The sequence below is a fragment of the Gymnodraco acuticeps genome, unplaced genomic scaffold (assembly GCF_902827175.1).
Source record: "Gymnodraco acuticeps unplaced genomic scaffold, fGymAcu1.1, whole genome shotgun sequence".
Taxonomy (NCBI): Eukaryota; Metazoa; Chordata; class Actinopteri; order Perciformes; family Bathydraconidae; genus Gymnodraco; species Gymnodraco acuticeps.
Window position 1 is genome coordinate 838140 of NW_022990865.1, and position 21397 is coordinate 859536.

The window sequence follows — 21397 nt, forward strand, 5'->3', positions numbered from 1 at the left end:
CGTGGAACGTCACCTCTCTGGGGGGGAAGGAGCCGGAGCTTGTGCGGGAGGTGGAGCGTTACCAGTTGGATCTGGTTGGGCTCACCTCTACGCACAGCGTCGGCTCTAGAACCTTACTTCTGGATAGGGGTTGGACTCTATTCTTCTCCGGAGTTGCTCAAGGTGTGAGGCGCCGGGCGGGTGTGGGGATACTCACAAGTCCCCGGTTAGGTGCTTCGTTGTTGGAGTTTACCCCAGTGGACGAGAGGGTACGCCTGCGGGTTATGGGGGGGAAAACTCTGACTGTTGTGTGTGCTTATGCACCCAACAGCAGTTCAGAGTATACGGCCTTCTTGGAGACCCTGGAAAGAGTCCTGTATGGGGCTCCTGAAGGGGACTCTTTAATCTTGCTGGGAGACTTCAACGCACATGTGGGCAATGATGGAGACACTTGGAGGGGCGTGATTGGGAGGAACGGCCCCCCTGATCTGAACCGGAGTGGTGGTTTGTTACTGGACTTCTGTGCTAGTCATGGATTGGCCATAACAAACACCATGTTTGAACATAAGGATGCTCATAAGTGTACGTGGTACCAGAGCACCCTAGGCAGAAGGTCCATGATCGATTTCGTTATCGTATCATCGGACCTGAGGCCGTATGTTTTGGACACTCGGGTAAAGAGAGGGGCGGAGTTGTCAACTGATCACCATCTGGTGGTGAGTTGGGTCGAGTGGCGGGGGAAGCCTCTGGATAGACCTGGTAAGCCCAAACGTGTAGTTCGGGTGAACTGGGAACGTCTGGAGGAGGCCCAAGTTCAGGAGGCCTTCAACTCACACCTCCGGCGGAGCTTTTCGGGCATTCCTGTGGAGGTTGGGGACATTGAACCAGAGTGGTCGGTGTTCAAAGCCTCTATTGCCGAAGCCGCGGCGGGGAGCTGTGGTCTCAAGGTCCTAGGTGCCTCAAGGGGCGGTAACCCTCGAACCTCCTGGTGGACACCGGTGGTCAGGGAAGCCGTCCGACTGAAGAAGGAGGCCTTCAGGGATTTGTTATCCCGGGGGACTCCCGAGGCAGTTGCAAGGTACCGACAGGCCCGAAGGGCAGCAGCCTCATCCGTGGCCGAGGCAAAGCAGCGGGTGTGGGAGAAGTTCGGAGAAGACATGGAGAAGGACTTTCGGGCGGCACCAAAGTTGTTCTGGAAAACTGTCCGACACCTCAGGAGGGGGAAGCAGGGAACCATCCAAGCTGTGTACAGTAAGGATGGGACGTTGTTGACCTCAACTGATGGAGTGTTAGGGCGTTGGAAGGAACACTTTGAGGAACTCCTGAACCCGACAACTCCGCCCTCTATGTTAGAGGCAGAGCTGGAGTATGACGGGGGATCAACACCAATCTCCCGGGGGGAGGTCACTGAGGTCGTCAAACAACTCCACAGTGGCAAAGCCCCGGGGGTGGATGAGATCCACCCGGAAATGCTGAAGGCTCTGGGTGTTGAGGGACTGTCATGGTTGACACGTCTCATCAACGTTGCGTGGAAGTCGGAAACGGTACCGAAGGAGTGGCAGACCGGGGTGGTGGTCCCCCTTTTTAAAAAGGGGGATCAGAGGGTGTGTGCCAATTACAGAGGCATCACACTACTCAGCCTCCCCGGGAAAGTTTACTCTAAGGTACTCGAAAGGAGGGTCAGGCCGATTGTCGAACCTCAGATTGAGGAGGAACAATGCGGATTCCGTCCTGGTCGTGGAACGACGGATCAGCTTTTTACTCTCGCAAGGATCCTGGAGGGGGCCTGGGAATACGCTTATCCGGTCTACATGTGTTTTGTAGACTTGGAGAAGGCGTATGACCGAGTTCCCAGGGAGTTACTGTGGGAGGTGCTGCGGGAGTATGGGGTGAGGGGGTCTCTACTCAGGGCCATCCAATCTCTGTACTCCCAAAGCGAGAGCTGTGTCCGGGTCCTCGGCAGTAAGTCGGACCCATTTCCGGTGAGGGTTGGCCTCCGCCAGGGCTGCGCTTTGTCACCAATCCTGTTTGTAATATACATGGATCGGATTTCGAGGCGTAGTCATGGGGGAGGGGGTCTGCAGTTCGGTGGACTAAGGATTGCACCACTGCTTTTTGCAGATGATGTGGTTCTAATGGCTTCATCGGTCTGCGACCTTCAGCACTCACTGGATCGGTTCGCAACCGAGTGTGAAGCGGCTGGGATGAGGATCAGCACCTCCAAATCTGAGGCCATGGTTCTCAGCAGGAAACCGATGGACTGTCCACTTCAAGTAGGGAATGAGTCCTTACCCCAAGTGAAGGAGTTCAAGTATCTCGGGGTCTTGTTCTCGAGTGAGGGAACAATGGAGCGTGAGATGGGCCGGAGAATCGGAGCAGCGGGAGCGGTACTGCAGTCGCTTTACCGCACCGTTGTGACAAAAAGGGAGCTGAGCCAGAAGGCAAAGCTCTCTGTCTACCGGGCCATTTTCGTTCCTACCCTCACCTATGGTCATGAAGGATGGGTCATGACCGAAAGAACGAGATCGCGGATACAAGCGGCCGAGATGGGTTTTCTCCGCAGGGTGGCTGTTGTCTCCCTTAGGGATAAGGTGAGAAGTTCGGTCATCAGGGAGGGACTCGGAGTTGAGCCGCTCCTCCTTCGCGTCGAAAGGAGCCAGTTGAGGTGGTTCGGGCACCTAGTTAGGATGCCACCTGGGCGCCTCCCTAGGGAGGTGTTCCAGGCACGTCTAGCTGGGAAGAGACCAAGGGGTAGACCTAGGACCAGGTGGAGGGATTATATCTCTTCGCTGGCCTGGGAGCGCCTTGGGATCCCCCAGTCAGAGCTGGTTGATGTCGCCAGGGAAAAGAAAGTTTGGGGCTCTCTGCTGGAACTGCTACCCCCGCGACCCGACCACGGATAAGCGGAAGAAGATGGATGGATGGATGGCTAGCATTTCCCCAGCATGCGCCTCTATGATGTCATCTATGAGGCCCGTGTTACATTGTCACTGCACAGCTGCATTTAACCCATCAAATGAGTATGCACTGTCAGCGAGGAGTTTTTGCAACAGCTCAGATCAGTTGGAATGCGAGCAGTTTCTATTTTTAGGACCCCAGGGGTGCGCATTGCCTGTTCACACCCCCACAGCAGGGCCTTCATGCTGTGGAGATTACCCCTCACGTTACACTAGCTGTCACTCCAGGCAGTAGTCTTGAGGAGGTGGGGGCTATGGCAGCCCACTGCCGTGCTCGGCTAGAAGCTGTTTCTCTCCCACACACACCTAATCTGATCAGCCTTGGGGAGGAGCATTACATGCTGCGTCTCTCTATGCCCATTTCTCTCCCCCAAAGCACATTCCTCCATTTACAACCACCCCCCCCCCACAGAGTATGGCCCCCCTTCAGATTTTTCAGAGGTTCCAGCCACATTATGGGCCAAGCACAAGAATCATGTGGGGTTTGTAAGTTCTGCTCCTCCTCACAGAGTGACACTTAAGGCCAATGCCAGATTGCCAGCGATCAGACAGTACAATTTACCCCAAAAAGCCATTTTGGGCATTGAGGGGGTAATAGAGTCACTGCTCGATCAGGGGGTCCTGGTTTACACCTCCAGCCCCTGCAATACACCCATTTTGCCAATCCCGATGCACAATCGCCCTGATGAGTGGCGTTTTGTCCAAGATTTGCAGGCTATTAATGCCATTGTCATTCCAACAGCACCCATTGTGCCTAACACCAATTCAATCCTTGCTTCTTTGCCTCCAGACTCCACATATTACACAGTCATTGATCTTTGTTCGGTGACTCCCACTGCATTGCTACACAGAATTTTCCTCCACACCAATTACATTGCTGTAAAAATTAAGACATTAAGCCCGGATGAGATCGTCCTGTTGGCTGCAAACACGTTTGATTCTGAGTGGATAGAATCCTCGAAGAAAGTATTGTTTGATCTTTGCCCAACTACACAGTGGAACGTTTCCCATAAAGGGGAAAAGAAAGACATCAACAATATAAAAAGTTGCCTTAAAGTAATGAACGAGTGTGGAGAAAACACTCCCAGATTTGTTTCTTCTTGCACTTGGATGAACTGCCGCCGGTGACATTTACTAACATGGATGTCTCAAGCCTACTTGGGAGAATGGAGCAGCTGTGTTCTGAGGTCTGCTCTATGAAGCACGCAATGCAGCTACAGGCGAAGCGAAGATCTTCGTGCTATCACAGTGGAGATCGATCGCCGCGTGTATGCACAAGAGCGCTCCACTGACCTGACACGGGGCCTTGATGGCTCAGATGCGGCGGCGGTGGACGGGGCCCGCCTGGACGGCACAGCACTGGGGGCAGCACAGGCAGGAGCCTCAAACTTGGGCTTCGGAGTGAGGGCTGTGGCGGGGGCCTCTGCTCTGAACGTGGAGAGGGCTACAACAATGGATAGTCCCAGTGGATCAACGTTTTTGCCAGGCTCTCCAAAGTGGAGTCATGTTGTGAAAAAAGGCCGATGTCATGCCTCAGAGAAGGCTGCTGATAAACCAAGATTGCGCACTGTTGCTCCCGAGCGGAAAAATAAATCCGGTAACGTGCCTATTGTTGGCACCGGAGCTGCGGGCAACATCAAAGTGATCAAGACTAAGCTGGTGAGTGTTTTTGCTTCCAAGTTCTCACCAGACCTAGATGCTGAAACTTTGTCTGTGTATCTTAAAGAAAAACTTGGCCGTGAGGTTGCCTGTTGCCAACAAATGTGCACTATACACGGTAGATACGGTTCATTTAAAGTATCTGCTGAATGCAATGAGGTCAGCGAAATGTACAATCCGGAGATCTGGCCAGAAGGGGCATTTGTCCGGCGATATTATGAGCCGCGCAGAGCGGGAGTTATTGGCTCAAACACTGCACCTACAGCGGGGGGAATGAGTGTGCCTGCTGGTGCTATGGGCACTCACTTGTCTCGCTAAATGACTATTCGGGTCTTGTCGTACAACTGTCGTGGCCTTCGTATGGGCCAGAGCGCAGGGGATAAAGCTTGCCGCATTGTAGTTGACCACCTTCTGGAGAACTGTGACATACTATGTATGCAAGAGACATTTTTAGCGAAGCAAGACTTGGAAAAACTGAACTCTTTCAATTATAATTTCCATGGGGCTGGGGAGTCTACTACTGACTTTGCCATGGGAATAGTCAGAGGAAGGATATCAGGGGGTGTGGCTATCCTGTGGAATAAGAACCTTGATTCATCAATAAATGTGGTTAGGCTTTGTGCCGACTGGTGCATTGCAATACAGTTTACTCACAATGACAAGGAATTTATTATTCTAAATGTGTATACACCCTATGAATGTCATCAGAATGAGGATGAATATCTAAATAGGCTTGCTTTCATTAATTCCTTTATTCAAAGCAATACTTCTTCTTGTGTGTATGTCATTGGGGATATGAATGCAGATATCTCAGACAGGAACTCATTATTTGCCAAGCATATGGCTCAGTTCTGTCACGATAACAATTTTATATTGTCAAGCAAGGTGCTTTTGCCTGCAGATAGTTATACCTACATTAGCGAGGCCTGGCATACTACGTTATGGCTTGATCATTGTATTAGTACAGCTGATGCGCATGCTTCACTTGAGTGTATGAGCATTCTGTATGGGACAGCAACGACTGATCATATACCTGTTGCTATGTCAATAAATGTCGAACATCTACCTGGGCTAACCAGAAATGTAAATAGCGCTCAAACAGAAAAACTAGACTGGTCAACCCTCACAAAGGAAGACATTCCATCCTATTATGCTCAGACGGATACATCCTTAACTAATATTCATCTACCTAGAGATGCAATTATGTGTAGTGATGTTAACTGTAAGGATGCAAAGCATAGGAGTGATATCTGTTCCATGTACAGTGATATAGTAAGTGCTCTGTATGAAGGCAGTAAGCCTTACTACAAAAGTAACAATAAGACACATAACATCAGGCCTGGCTGGAATAGGTACAGTATGTAGCTGAGTATCATGCTGAAGCCTGTGAAGCCACCAAATCATGGGCTATGGCAGGCAGACCCAGACAAGGGTCTGTGTTTGAGTACAAGAAGCTTACTAATGCAAGATACAAGTATGCTATTCGCTTCATCTGTAAAAATGAGCAAGCCATGAGGGCCGATTCCATGGCTAAGAAGCTGCTAAGTAACAATGTTATGGATTTTTGGAAAGAAGTGAGGGCTATTAATAAATGCAAAATATCTCTACCATGCACTGTTGACGGAACATCCGGAACAGACAACATTGTGGAGTTATGGCGACAGCATTATAGTACCTTATTCAACTGTGTCCAAAGTTAACTGTATAGGGTAGATGACATTGATAACAATGAGTCAATGGTGATAATGCCACATGAGGTGTGCCAAGCTATAAACAAGCTGTCGGACAACAAAGCAAGTGGTGTAGATCATATTTCTGCTGAACATCTTAAATATGCCAGTGTAAAGATAGCTCCTCTTCTTTCTATCTGCTTTACTGCCTTTATGAGTCATGGCTTGTTACCAGACTCAATGTTGTCTGTTCTGTTGGTGCCAGTTAGTAAGGACAAAGCCGGTAAAGTGGGAAGCCTAGATAACTATAGGCCCATAGCATTAGCCAGCACACTGTCAAAAGTCCTAGAAATAATTATGCTGGACAGATTAGATGACTTTATTAACTCAACAGATAACCAGTTTGGCTTTAAGGCTAAACATGGCACTGACCTGTGTATAGAGGTAATAACTCATCAGTTCTTATGTGTTTCATTGACGCTTCTAAAGCCTTTGATCATGTTAATCATAGGAAGTTATTTGTTAAACTGAGTCAAAGAGGGGTGCCCAAATACATTGTGAGAATTCTGGTCTACTGGTATGGCCACCAGACTATGCAAGTCAAATGGGGCAATAGGGTCTCAGCCCCATTTGGGGTTAGCAATGGTGTCAGACAAGGTGGAATTATGTCCCCAGTTATTTTTAACCTTTATATTGATGATCTGTCCAAGCGACTGAGAGCCTGTAATCAGGGCCGGACTGGGACAATAAGTCAGGCCGGGAATTATACACCCAGCCAGGCCACTACCAGTTTTTTGTGCCATTTTGCTGGATTTATTTGTCAATTTTTACAGCGTTCCTGCCCATAGTGATGGCCCTCTAAATCTACTACCCAAAAATAAACATATGGACATGGGTTACTATTTTTAAAAATGTGCAAATTTATTTAGGAACCTCTGTGAACATATTTTAAGTGGGGGTGGACCTCAAATCCTATAGGGGAGTCCGGGGGCATGCTCCCCGGTAAGATATTTTTTTAAATGTTGGACTCACTTTGAGGGGGAAATAAAGAGACTACACCCATATGAAACATAACTGTATACTTTTAAATAATCATAAAATCATAAAAACATGGCCATAACCAATAAAATACCATATCCAATATGAAAAAACATTGAAACTTGTTTATGTATTTGTTTTTGGTTCATTTATAGTTGTGAGTGTGTCTGTGCTCCTGAATCAGCCTATCCTGTCTCCCTCCTGCTCCTCTTTGAGGCAGCAGCAAAGACTAGTTTTAGCTCTCAACGTTTTTTTTTAAAATTATTCATGCATATTTTACTAATCACTCCCCCCTCAAATGGAAATATGTGTTTACATAAATGGTGACCAAACCGTTTGAGACCCACTGAGATAACTTAGACTAAGTTAACTATCTAAACACTCAGAGTCCTTTACCTCACCTGAGCTGTAGTTATCAGTCTCTCAGTCTGACAGGAGAGGACTCTCCCTCCACCTTGTTGTTGAAAAAGCTCCTTATATACGTTAGCGCAGCTAGCTAGCACCAGATGCTAACAACAACAATACACGTAACCGGTGCGTGCGCTTTATCGCACTCGCTCGCGCCACACATACACTAACACACACCCTCCCGAGCTTGATTGACACACAGACCAATCGAGGGCATTAGTATGATCTGTATGAAAGTGGCCATGTCGGCAGGCCACATCATATAGACAGCCAGTCACCCTCTGTGAGGCAGAGTCAGACCCACATTTGCGCAGCGTTGCGTTCACAATACATACATAAAAAAAAAAATCCTCAAGCCAGCAGGCCACTTGACAGGCCAGGCCATCGGAAAACCTCCCGGTCCTCCCGATGGCCAGTCCGGGCCTGCCTGTAATACTGGATGCATGATTGGTAGTACTCTAGTGCAGTGGTTCCCAAACTTGTTGTGCCCAAGGCACACCAAAGGACAAGTAAAAATCTCAAGGCACACCTATTGTGCAAAAATAGCCCTTATAACACGTGTTATCACTCATATCATGTAAAATATCTGTAAATGTGCATAATTATTTACTAATGCCAAATAAAATGTGACAAAGACAACTATATTACTCATGAAATATTTATTAACGAAATATTTCAGAAATTAATTTGAAACTTTATCAAATTAGGTTTCATCAAAGCAGCAACACACTCCTTTAAACCAGACATGTCACACAATTAACATTTCAGCAATCAGCATTGAAACATGTGCTATTGTAAATATTTTGCCGACTTACAAATTAGTGAGATACATGTGCCTGTCGGGGCGCGCAGAATTTTGTAATCCTTGGTGGCACTGAAGAGAGGGCCACTCGCAAGTCCTGTTCAACAGAGAGCCGTGAGTCCCGTGACCTCCTGTTGTTCTTCATGTAAATCAGAGTAGAGAAAGCCAACTCCAGAGATGGGGTCGTTACTAAAAATCTTTAATATATTACATATTACTTTAAAAAAAGTAATATATTACACTACTTCGTTACTATCTACATAAAGTAACTCGTTACTTTACTCGCCGAGCACGTACGAACTGCGCATGCCTGAGTGGCAATAACTTTCCTTACCAGCAGGCGGCGGTAGTGTGTATTTGTCATTCAAAACAGACAACAACCGGAAGACAGAGAAGAAGAACAGACAACGTGATATAAACAAACAACAAATAGCTGTGCGGTAGCTTCACCTTAGCATGTGTTCTTTGCAGGTGTTTGTTGAGGTTTGACGTGGTGTTAACAGCAGTGGATAACAGCTTCTGGCCTGGACACAGTTTGCACCTCACCGTCACATTCCTGTCTATTCTTCGGACGAACTCAAAATAATGGGCATATCCCTCGAAAGTTATCGCTGACTCAGCCATGTTTATGCAGCACTGCACTGGAGATGTGGACGCGCACATCGCGCAGATTACGTACATATAAACCTACAAAGTACTGATATTATAGTAAATAAAAAAATTATTATTTTTGTGTAGTTGTATATTGCAATAATAACGTATGGTTGTCACAAAATCCCACGGCACACCCGGACTTGCCTCACGGCACACCAGTGTGCCGCGGCACACCGTTTGGGAACCACTGCTCTAGTGAACCATATTATGTATGCAGATGATCTTGTTGTGCCGAGTCCATCTAGCGCTGGTCTTCAGCAGCTTCTTGCTGTTTGTTCTGTGTATGGTGTGGAACATGACATCAAATACAATACATGATTTTAAATTGTCTGATATTAATCTTAGTGTCTGTAATAAGTTAAAATATCTTGGACACTTTATTACAGAACAAATGACAGATGATGAAGATATTTATAGGCAATGCCGCATGATGTATGCACAAGCAAACATTCTCCTACTTAAGTTTAGTGTGTGTACAGATGGAGTGAAGATGTCTCTGTTCAGAGCATATTGCACACCACTCTATACATCTGTGGTCAAACTACAGAAAAGCAAGTTTACGGAAACTTCAAGTAGCTTATAATGATGCCATGAGAATATTGCTGAAGAGACCTCGATGGTCTAGTGCAGGCATCCTCAAACTACGGACTCCGGTCCGGATCCGGACCGAACCACCACTGTCTCCGGACTCTGAGCAAATTATACTTTTCATATGTATTATCTCTCTGTATTATATGTGAGACATCGCCACAACGCATTCGCAACGAGTCAAAATTCTCCGCTATGTCCACTGCAAACAGCGCTCTACATGTCTGACTGTTCCACTGTGTTCCACCTGTGTGTGTCAACGCTTTGGTCCAATCACATTCAGCATCCAGTCAGCGTTTTTTTCCCCCAAACAATCTGCGAATCAGAGGCACAGTAGGGCGGGTCTTCGCGGAATGCGTGTGGGAAAAATGTGTGTGTCTCTTTCAACCTGTCTAAGTCAGAGCAAGAATAAAAAAAATTAAAAAAATTCAGAGCGAGAGCTAACAGCTCATCTAGTTCCATCTGTACTGTAGCTAGTAGCCTAGTTTCACCTACCGGGGTGGCAACTGACACCCTAAAAATAGGCCTTGCCACCCCAGCTGCCACCCCAGTTGGCAGCTTTGTTTTGAAAGAAAAGTTGTGGATCATCGGACATTTATGAGAGAAAGTCTCTAATGTCCGAGTGCAAGTGAATGCAGCACAAGATGCACGGCATGTAACCCCTCCCCCGGTCCTGGCGAGAGCGTGGACATATGATTGGCGGCGATTTCATTTGAACGGGACGGCGCAAAACGAGAAGCATTCGGACCCAAGCACTGAAGGAATGAGGTATTTGCGGTCTACACTGACAGAGAAGAGACTGTCAGTTTGGCTGTACTCAGCATTGAATCAAAACGCTCTAAAGCTGTTGATCTTAATACGTTTGTGAGGCGTTTTGCTGAACAACATGGTAATCGCCGCATTCAGCTGTAATAGACATGTCAACTTGATGCTCTGCTCACAGATGAGCATACAAAACTATTAAGATGACCTTACGTGTGTAAATATATTGTTTTCTTTGAGGGGGTCTGCCCCCAAAAAACTGTTTTAAGTCCTGAGAAAGTCAAATCAGACGGTGTTTAAAACTACACTGCCCAGCCAAAAAAAAGTAACCACTTTGATTGAACTAGGCCAGTAGGTAAGGACTTTCCACTGGATAATAACTGCAGTATAAAATAATGCATGACTGAAGTGATGCAGACCATGTTGAAGGCAAACAAAAAGAGGAAATAACAGGTCAAATCAAGCAAATCCCCTCTCAGATTCCACAGCAACCAGAAGAACATACATACTGGCTGGTGATTTGATTCATCAGCTTTGTGATGGAATAAAAAATGCACAGTGCATTTCCTTAGCTGTGGGTGAGTCCACTGACACCACTGACAATGCTCAGTTGCTGGTGTTTGTGAGTTGTTATGATGAGACAAAGGGGGAGTTTGTTGAAGATGTGTTGGGCCTGACGAACCTCAGTGGACACACAAGGGGGCAAGACATTTATAAAGCAATAATGGGAATGCTGAATGAAAGAGGGTGCAGCTGCCTTTATTCCTAACTGTGCAGCTCTTACACTGCGACTCTGAGGGGTCAAGCACAGACACAATAACAATGAAAACTGCTGCATACAGATTATTTTTGTTTTTGCAACCTCGTGTTAAGAATCTTGTTGCAATTGTTTAAAAGTTTGAATGACCGTAATAAACGGACCTTTGTCTTATTGAAACATTTATTTTGGACCTTTAAGATTTGTATTTGAGTACCCCTGGTCTAGTGCAAGTGAAATGTTTGTGGCTGCAGGAGTCAATACTCTACAAGCTGTTTTAAGAAATCTTATGTATAAATGTATTTGCCGGCTTAATGACTCTGATAATGAAATCCTCTTGGCCTTATCGAACATAAGTTGGCCTTAACTACACGCTACCAATCGCAGCTGTGGAGACATTGTCACAAAGTAATAACGTTTTGGGGAATGGTGCATAAAGTAGTACAAAAGATAATCGGATATGATTTCCCTAAGAGTTTTCTGATTCTTTATTTGGGTAATTTTACGGAAAATGATATACAACCAAGAGATAGATACTTGGTTAAAGTGTTGTTGATAGCCGGCAAGAAAGCCATCACAAGGAAATGGGGGCAAGTGGATATCCCTACCCAAGGACAATGGATGGAGATAGTAGAGGAAATCTACATAATGGAAAAACTGACACATCGGTTGAGACTAAGTCTACCAAAAATGGAAGACCAGTGGAAAGGATGGACATTATATAGAGAAGAAGAAAAACACATTGGACAAGATAATCCAGGAAACCATTGAGATTTAAACTCCCGACAAGGGCTTTTTATTTTTCATTTTTATTTCATTTTTGAGTTGCGCCTCAACATATAGATGCAAATTGAAATTGTATTTTCGAATGTCAAAGTTAAATGACAATATGTACGTTTGGAATTCAGTGCAATTATTTTCAATAAAAACAAAGTATTAAAAAAAAAGACATACAACTGCAACGAAAGTAACAAACACAATACAATATCCTTTTCAATTTCAAAGAACACACATTGGGTTATTTACAGGTGTTGTTTTGTGTGGTAGAGGGTCGCTTTCAGTGATACGTTTTGCACCCCGGGCCTTTGTTTTGATATTCCGCTGAAGTATACGCTGTGACGTAATAACTCTTTTTTTTTTTTTCAGGGAAGGGGTGGGGGTCAGAGGGCCTAGGTATAAAAGTAATGGCTCACCACTGAAATTGACAGATGGTTTGGGAATGGAATACGTTTAAATTCAACATAAATTCAGGACAAGACACGTGTTTACATGGGCGCGGGAAGGGAGGTGCTGAGGGCGCTGCAGCACCCCCTAGCGCAGCGTTTCTCAAAGTGTGGGGCGCAGAGATGTGAATTAAAAAAAATAATATATATATTTTTTTTTTTTCCACACTGGTGGAATATCAAAACAACGGCCCGCCCGGGGTGCAAAACGCATCAATGAAAGTGACCCTCTACCACACAAAACAACACCTGTAAATAACCCAATTTGTGTTCTTTGAAATTGAAAAGGATATTGCATTGTGTTTGTTACTTTCGTTGCAGTTGTATGTCTTAAGTGTAATTTGGCATGCTTTTATTTTGAAGGCGAGTTTACGCTGTTGACAGTTGTTGTTGCTATGGAAACAAGAAACGTTTCACAGTGGGCGGAACTTGTCATAAAGTCGGCGATAATAAAGCCCACCCATTTAGAGGGAAGATATGATTGGTCAATTGTACTGTCATTTGACATTACTCTCTCTTCAGTTACTATAGCTGGCCCTCTGTGAATTCACAGCTGGACGTCCAATCAGTTCCTGTCTTCACCTCGCAGAGACGAGCTTCTTTAATTTAACCCTTCACATTCAAACAGAAACTGAATAGGCAGATTCAAAGGATTTATTTCTTTGGAAATGTTATTTTAAATACAATTTAATCAAGTTATTACTGGTAAAACTAATGACAAATATTACTAAAAACATATTTAAAAAAAATATATAAAGAAAAATATAATTTGTTTTAATGTTTTTAAATATTATTTTGTAGAATATCTTAGGCCCTCAGAGACAGGCTTGCCACTGGTAAAAAATCTCTCATACACACATGTGAAAGGCTCTCACAGACACACACAACAGCGTTGCAGTCGGGAAAAAAAGCAATGTGGAGCGAGAGAGAGAGAGCACACCTTTATCTATTTAATAAAGTTGTAAAAAATAAAGTAAGAAATCATTCCAATGTGTACTATAGGACAGTAAAAAGTTTAAAAGGGGAGGGATTAGTCAAATATGCATAAAGAAAAAGAAAAAATGCTAACTAGGTAACATAAGATAAGAATAAACAAGTTTAAATGATTTGTTGTGATCGTATTCAAAAGATGTTTGGATTATTGAAAAGTATACAGCTCCCTTTCATCTGAGTGTTGAGAGCTGTATCCATAAATTCATGTTGGGCTCAAAGTAGGGCTGCTCGATTATGGCAAAAATCATAATCTTGATTATTTGGGTCAATAATTGATATCACGATTATTAAAAACGATTAACCATTTACTTTGAAAACATCAATTTATTGAAGAAAATCATTTGAAAAGTATGTTTTTAACAGTTGATTACCCTGAACTTTAAGTATAATTCAACTGAAAAACCTATTTAAAAAAAAAAAAATCGTTTTATTTCGATTATGTTGTTTTCATAATCGTTGCAGCCAAAATCGTAATTGCGATTAAAATACGATTAATTGAGCAGCCCTAGCTCAAAGTGCACCAGATTGATGCATTTAACTTCAACATTTAAAAAAAAATCTTCCTGGGGGTGCATGCCCCCGGACCCTAGAGGATGTGACGTCCACCACCAAATAAAGCAGGTTAAAATAATTAAATTGATTACATTTTATTTTAGTAAACACTGAAAACGGGTCCCACAGACCCAAATAGCACACAAAGGTTAAAGGTAGCATATAATAATGTTAAAATGTGCTAAATATATACACTGCAAAAAAACAAAAAAAGAGGAGTAAAAGTAGCTCACGTCTTGTTTTATTTTTTGAAAGTAGCTCTCATCCTAAAAAAGGTTGGAGACCCCTGATATAGAACGATACATTTGACAATTTTAAGCTTGGCCTATCATTTTATTGGAGCGATGAGGAACAGGTGGGGCTTGAAAAGGCCCACCTGTTCAAAGTGGGGAATGACAGAAAAAGTTTGAGAACCACTGCCCTAGCGGCAGGCAGGCGGTGCGGAGCTCCCCTGTCTGAATTACTATTTTGACGGTTATTCCACATTGTTGGTAAAATAATATTTTACATCTTTGTAGTGTGTGTGCTCGACAGTGGCGTCGCCTGGCCTGCCACGAATGTTTTTTCTGTAGCCCCAGACAATTATACAATTCTACCTCAATAATATAATACATTAACCGTGCTTTACCGGAAATAAAAGTGTGCTTGTGTCATGCAAGCTCGGCTCTGTGTGTGTGGAAATAGCGCATTTAGTGTGAGAGAGAGAGAGAGAGAGAGAGAGAGAGAGAGAGAGAGAGAGAGAGAGAGAGAGAGAGAGAGAGAGAGAGAAAGAGAGATTTTCAGTCTTGCTTTAACCATCCGCTTGAAAATCGAAACTGCATCGGTATCCAATGATCCCGCAACTTTATTCCTCCTGCTGAGGTAAATGGCCATTTTAGCCTGCCCCAACAAAAAATTCAAAAGCTGACTTTTGCACTTTTGCTTCTGGCTGTACCTACAACCCAAAATGAACATTGACTTAGAAAAAACCACATTAAACAAAATCAACATCTGAGTGAGTAACTGAAAAAGACAAAGGAGTCGACCACATTCTGTAAAACAATGAAAAATGGTTTCCCTCTGTTCACAGAAAGGACAGGCGTCAGACACTGTAGGGTTGATCACAGAAACAAACGCATTAACAGCTACCGCAGCATGGAGAATCCTCCACTGGAGGTCCCCACCCCTCTTAGTCAGCGGAGGCTTGTAGAGCGCTCTCCACTCAGGCCTCTGAGCCTCCGTCAGGCCCAGGTGGGCTCTCCACCGGGTGTCCACTCGCTCTTGGAGTCTGCTCTGATTCAGCACCTTTGTCACTAAATAATAAAATGTTTTGTTGGACATGGTGCTAAACTTAAAATCAGTAACATTGTCCAACTTTAACAAAAAACCCTCACAACTGAGATCAGGAAAACATTGCATCTCTGGAAAAGAGTCATTGTCATTTGGAGACTTCAGTCCGTTACAGTGAGCAGCGATCAGCGCCAGATCTGACTGGCTGAGCTGCTGCTTCCAGCTCTGCAGCAGGAGGCTGACCACCCGGACTGACCTGAGGCTCAGACGTGAGGCCAGGCCTGCAGCGTTGTCCAGACGGGGGCCACACACACCCACCATCTGGCCCAGCGTGAGGATCCTCTCCTCACAAAGTCTCTGTTGTAGAGAAGGCCCTACTCCACACACAAAACGAGATCCACGGACCACTGGCTCTCTGAGGAGCCAGTACAGTGAGCCCTGGTCTCTCTTTTTTGAGTAGTCCCCACACCTTGAAGAGACCTCCATAGAAACCCGAGAGATTGTTCAGGCGTAATCCTTTCAGGTCCATTAGGAACAGCGACTCAGCCAGACCCAGCCCACCACAGCGCTCCAATAAGGCCTGAGCTACGGGTCTCCAGACCAGGTCAGCAGGTCCAGTCAGGAACCTCTGGACGAACCGGAGCCTGAAGGCCGCCCCTCTGCTTGCCAGGTGAACCAGGCCATGTCCCCCCTCCTCCTTTGGCAGGAACAGGACGCTCTGAGGGACCCAGTGCATGCGGTCCCAGAAGAAGTCCACCATGAGAGCCTGCACCCTGGACAGCAGGTTTACGGGTGGGTCGGTGCACGCCAGCCGGTGAGCCAGCATGGAGGAAACAAGGTTGTTTAAAATAAGGATTCTCCCTTTAAAAGAAAGTTTGGGAAGGATCCACTTCCACTTCTTTAACCGGCCTTCCACTTTCTCTATAAGCCCGTCCCAGTTCTTCAAACAAAATGTGTCATCACCAAGATAAATACCCAGGTACTTTAACCCTGCCCTTTTCCAACCAAGGCCCCCAGGTAACAACAAGCTGTCAATACTGCCCTCTCCTCCTGCTAAGGCCTCACTTTTCCCCCAGTTGATCAATACTGCCCTCTCCTACTGCTAAGGCCTCACTTTCCCCCAGTTGATCAATACTGCCCTCTCCTACTGCTAAGGCCTCACTTTCCCCCAGTTGATCAATACTGCCCTCTCCTACTGCTAAGGCCTCACTTTTCCCCCAGTTGACTCGAGCAGATGAGATTTTGCAAAAATTGCTCACAGTTTCAGTTAAAACATTGATGTCATCTTGTTTTTTTAACAAAGACCATTATATCATCCGCATACGCAGACAATTTAAAAACATCCCTACAGCCAGGAAAAGAGAAACCCTGTAACTTTGACCTTAACCGGTGTAAAAAGGGCTCTATGGCCAGGGAGTAGAGCATCCCGGACAAAGAGCAGCCCTGTCGGACTCCTCTCTGAGCTTCAAAAGGAGCACACAAACTACCGTTTATCTTCAGTACATGTCCCTGTACAAGACCTGGATCTTGGCTATGAGACCAGAGCTGAACCCAAAAGCTTCCAGCGTCTGCCACAAGTACTGGTGTTCAACTCGGTCAAAAGCCTTTTCTTGGTCTAGAGAAATCAGACCAAGCTCACAGCCCAATGAACCGGAGAGGTCCAAAACATCTCGAATCAGAGTCACGTTGTCAGTTATCAACCTGCTGGGTACACAGTATGTCTGGTCTACGTGAATGACATGCTCCATCACTTTCCTCAGCCTCGTCGCTAACACTTTGGAAAGCAGCTTGTAGTCGGTACAGAGTAGAGACACAGGACGCCAGTTCTTAATCTCCTGCAGGTCTCCTTTCTTAGGGAGGAGAGTGAGCACAGCTCTCCTGCAACTCAGAGGCAACCTCCCGTTACTTAGACTGTCTCTGAGCACACTCAGCAGGTCGTCCCCTATAACTGGCCAGAGAGCCTTATAGAAGTCTGCAGGCAGGCCGTCTATGCCAGGAGCCTTCCCACTCTGCATGCTCTGCAGGGCCTCCTGCAGCTCCTGGGCAGAGAGCTCAGCCTCCAGCTCAGCATGGTCCTCCTCAGGGACGTTAGGAAGGCCCTGATAGAACGACTGCGCCACCTCTGGCTCGGCCTGGAACTCTGTTCTGTAGAGCTCTTTGTAGAACTCCACAGCACACTGACGAATGTCGGCGGACTCCTGAAGCAGCTGCCCAGCATTGGATCGCAGGGAGTGCATCAGCCTCCTCTAACCATTCTTACGCTCGAGAACAAAGAACAAGTGAGAGGGAGCTTCCATTTTCACGATGTTCTGAAACCAGGATCTGACCAGAGCACCCTGAGCAGAAAACCCCAGCAGGTCAGACAGAGCTGAGTTTTTACTTTTGAAAACTTCAACATGTTCTCGCTCTCCTGTGGAGTCTGCCAATCCCTGCAGCTCCACCACTTCTCTCTCCAGAGCTCTCAGAGATCTAGCCATGTCCTTTGTGACATTGAAAGTGTACTGTAGGCAAAGTTGCTTGATCTTCACTTTACCTACATCCCACCACTGCTGAAGAGAATTGTACTCACTCTTAGATAAACGGTAGTTTTCCCAAAATAATTAAAAAACATTTTGAAAATGGTTGTCGGCCAACAGAGAAGCATTAAAGTGCCAATACGCACTATTACACTTAACATGATTAATAAAAAGTGAGACTTGTACAAGGGAATGGTCAGAGATTCCCACTGGACTGATGGAGCAGCTTCTGCTTACATTAATGTGATGGTTAAAAACATAGACACGATCCAGCCTAGCCAGAGACAACAGGTTATCCCTAGAGTGCACCCACGTGTACCGCCGCTGGCCCGGGTGGAAGTGCCTCCAAACATCACACAGCTCAAAGCTTTCTGTTAGTCTTATTAAGGCACTCTTCGAGGCAGCATGCGGTTCCTGGTGGTTCCTATCCAGCACAGGGTTCTCTGTTGAAGTCACCCCCCAGGAACAGATACTCCCCACTATCACAGGTGCTAAGTGTTGTGGAAATAATTATCATAAGACGCCAATTAGTAACATACAGGACAAACCTCGATGTCTGTTTACCTTCTTTAAGGACACAGGCGGCTTAGCCAATAATGTTATTGTTCCCATTCTGTGACCGGTCAATACTGGGATACAGATGGTCTGTGTTGTGGGTACACTGGGACACTTCCTTCTCTGTATTTGTGGACTCCAAGGTAAAATCTTCGAGGTCATAAGTGTCCGAGGCAAGTAGCTCTGTGTTCCCACACTGTTTAGGCTATCTCCTCAAATATGTTGTTTACTCTCTGCGAAACCAGTTAGATGGGCTGGCAAGAGAGAGGCTCTCCAGAATTGACGTGGCAACTCTACCGTGGAGTCAGAACCTCTGACTCTTGGATTTGTGATGTGAATACTCTGGTACCAACTCCAAATAAATCACAGTGGTTTGACATCAAAGCTCCGACTCTTCCCGTGTCTCCTTCCTGAGTCGGTGACTCCACTGCATGCTACACAGAAGTTTCCTCTACACTAAGAGTGTGTTTCAGTTTCTCAAAAAACAAAAGCCTCTCTGCGCCCACACTGGGAGCATAAATATTTATAAAACATATTTTAACTTTTTCAAATTCAGCATTTATTTTGAGCAAGTGTCCTGATGACCTCATCGACCGTACAGGAGAAGGGTGTAAAGCCCCTCGCAAAGAGAATTGCAACCCCTCCACTATTGCTGCGCTTATGGCTGAAGCCCTCCCCCCCATCCCCTCCTCCAGTCACTCTCGTTCTCAGCAGTACTGTGAGTTTCCTGGAGAAACGTTACATTTAAACTCTTGTTTCCTAATCAAGTAAATAAAGATGCTCTCTTAGCATCCCCTCGAGCACTGTTAATGTTTAAAGAGCCCAGCTTTATGTCACTCATAATGAAATTATAATTGCATCCTAACAAAATCAAAAACCTGGCTGAAGAAAAAAAAAATAAAGAAAATAAAACCAAGATGTACTTATTCATCATTCTTTGCAGTTTCCCCTCTAATCCTCTGAAGTATCTTATTTAACGAGCCTTCTCTGGGCCGCTGAAGAAAGGTTCCCCAAAGGCTTCTTTGCGCCGCATGAGAGCCCTGGCAGAATTGTGAAAGATCTGCAAATCTGCAAAAAAGTCATCTAATTTCACCCCCCTCCACCCCTTAGTTTCCGCCAGAAAGGATCTGATCCTCTGGAAAGAGTACTCCTCTCCCTTTGCTACCACAACGATGTCAAATAATGACTCGCTGTCACTGTCCTCTGAGTCCTCTGAGACTCCCTCTGGCTGAGAGGAGGAACACAGCGACTCCTTCTTTGACACCTTCCCTTTCTGAGCCACACTTCCTTTGCTCACTTGTTCGTTTTTCCTTTTAACAGGTAACCTTAACAAATCCTCATCCATTACCACCTCCTCTAGAACAGACTCAGCCACTCTGGCTGCAGTGTGCTCACTATCTGCTTTCTGTGTGACCTGAGTGTCCGTATGTGTGATACTGTGTGTACCGGCTGCCTGTGTGCTTTCTACGCGTGAAACCGTTGGCTCTGCCACGGACCGACTGACCTGCGGTTCCACCACCGGCGTTTCCGCCGCGGGCGCGGGCCCGGCCGTGGACAAAGCAACCGGCAGCGGCTCCGCCGCTGGCGCGGACCACAGCACCGGCGGCCCGGCCGTGGACAAAGGGACCTGCAGCGGCTCCGCCGCGGGCGCGGAGTCCAGCACCGGCGGCCCGGCCGTGGACAAGTCAACCGGTAGCGGCTCCGCCGCGGGCACCGTCGGGCCGGCTGCGAGCGCGGACACCACGGGTTGCGTCACCCGCACTCTCCGGGCACGCGCGGATCAGGTGTCCTGCCGCTCCACAACCATAACATCTCAAAATGTCAGACGTAACATGGACAGTATACACAAAATCATCAATTTTAAACTTAAGAGCCAGATTAAGTTCCCCTTCATCCTTCTTCAGGACCATAAGCACCTGTCTCCTAAAAGACACAACGTGCTTGATGTGCGGGGATTTGCAGCCCAGGAGGATCAACTTAATGGGAGATGCAAGCTGCCCGTGTCGAGCTAGCTCTCTCTCCAACAACTCGTTTCTCAGAAACGGGGGTACATTAGAGATGATGACTTTTTTAGCTGGAGTGACACGGGGTAGCACGGGTAACAGCGTCCCTTTAATCACTAGCCCGCTCTCCACCAGCTGGTTAGCTTTCTCCGTGCAGTCTAAAAAAATAACCACTGCACTATTCATGCGGGAGGCAGATTTAACTCTGCCATATCCCACCACAGCACCCACAGCCAGACCACACTCCTCCACCGACACACCGACAGGTGGAGAGAGCTTGATGGCGTGTTGGCAAGTCAGCTTCTCTAAACCAGCGCAGCTGCCACGGAACGCCATGCCTGGCGGCGTGACTGCAGCTCCAGCCGCTAGACAAACAATTAGACAAACAATTCACCAGTGCAACCAAACAACACCACCAAAAAACACCAAAGTCGGTGAAGTGATGCACAAAGACATAAACTATCACCCAGAGAAAAGTGAATAGTTAACAATGGTTTGAAAAGTTGTAAACTTTAAACGATCGCTCTCCACTATACTCACCAGTCCACTCACAATCTCAGAGAGAGAGAGAGAGAGAGAGAGAGAGAGAGAGAGAGAGAGAGAGAGAGAGAGAGAGAGAGAGAGAGAGAGAGAGAGAGAGAGAGAGAGAGAGAGAGAGAGAGAGAGAGAGACCGGTGCCAGCAGGGACCGTGTTGTTAGCATCTGGTTAGCTAGCTGCACTAACGGACATAAGGAGCTGTTTGTTCCAGAACAATCTGGAGGAGAGTCCTCCTCTCAGACTGAGAGACTCAGGTGAGCTAAAGGACTCTCTGAGTGTTTAGATAGTTAACTTTAGTCTAAGTTATCTCAGTGGGTCTCAAACGGTTTGGTCACAAATTATTCAAAAGATTATTTCCGCGGCACACCTTCATATGATCATTATAGTTATAAAAAAAATAAGAGAATAAAGGAAAAACAGTTATGAAATACTATATGGCAGTAAAACAAGAATACAGTTTGAAAGGAGAGTGAT

At 46.0% G+C, this 21397-nt stretch overlaps 1 protein-coding gene across 8 annotated transcripts in view; it reads right to left on the bottom strand.

Annotated features, from left to right (window-relative positions):
• The window catches only part of pam (peptidylglycine alpha-amidating monooxygenase), a 208794-nt gene that overhangs the window by 69214 nt on the left and 118183 nt on the right, over nt 1-21397 (bottom strand). The window lies entirely within an intron of this gene.